Below are 505 nucleotides of genomic sequence, written 5' to 3' on the forward strand. Positions count from 1 at the left end.
ACTCAGCGCAGAACAAAATCCTTTCGCCTCCCTTTGATTATTTTCACGCTTACCGGCACAGCTAGGGGCTAATAGCAGGGGATGCTGCCGGAGTTTCCTTTGTACGCGCAGGGCGATGGTGGGGGATCACCACAGAGCCAGCGCTGCTTGCGCGGGGCAGGGGGTGCCCGCAGCGCCCAAGAAACTTGCGGGGCGGGGAGGCGCGGGCGGCTGCCGTGCATGCGTGTGCGGGCAGAGGGGCCGGGGCAGGGCCGCTCTCCACAGCGGCCCCGGCCCTGCAGCCCCGCCGCCCGCCCGCCCCTCCCGGCCCCGGCCCCGGCCCCGGCCCCGGCCCCGGCCCCGGCCCCGGCCCCGCTGCCGGGCGGGCGCTCCCTGCGCGGCGCGGCGCGGCCGGGGGAAGGCGGCTCCCGCCGGGCCCAGCGCGGCGGCGGATGGCGGGGGGGCCGCGCCCGGCGGGGGCCGGCGGGGGCGCCCGCTGAGCGGCGGCGGCGGCGGCGGCGATGCC

Source organism: Ammospiza caudacuta, chromosome 3 (assembly GCF_027887145.1).
Source record: "Ammospiza caudacuta isolate bAmmCau1 chromosome 3, bAmmCau1.pri, whole genome shotgun sequence".
In the NCBI taxonomy this organism is placed as follows: domain Eukaryota; kingdom Metazoa; phylum Chordata; class Aves; order Passeriformes; family Passerellidae; genus Ammospiza; species Ammospiza caudacuta.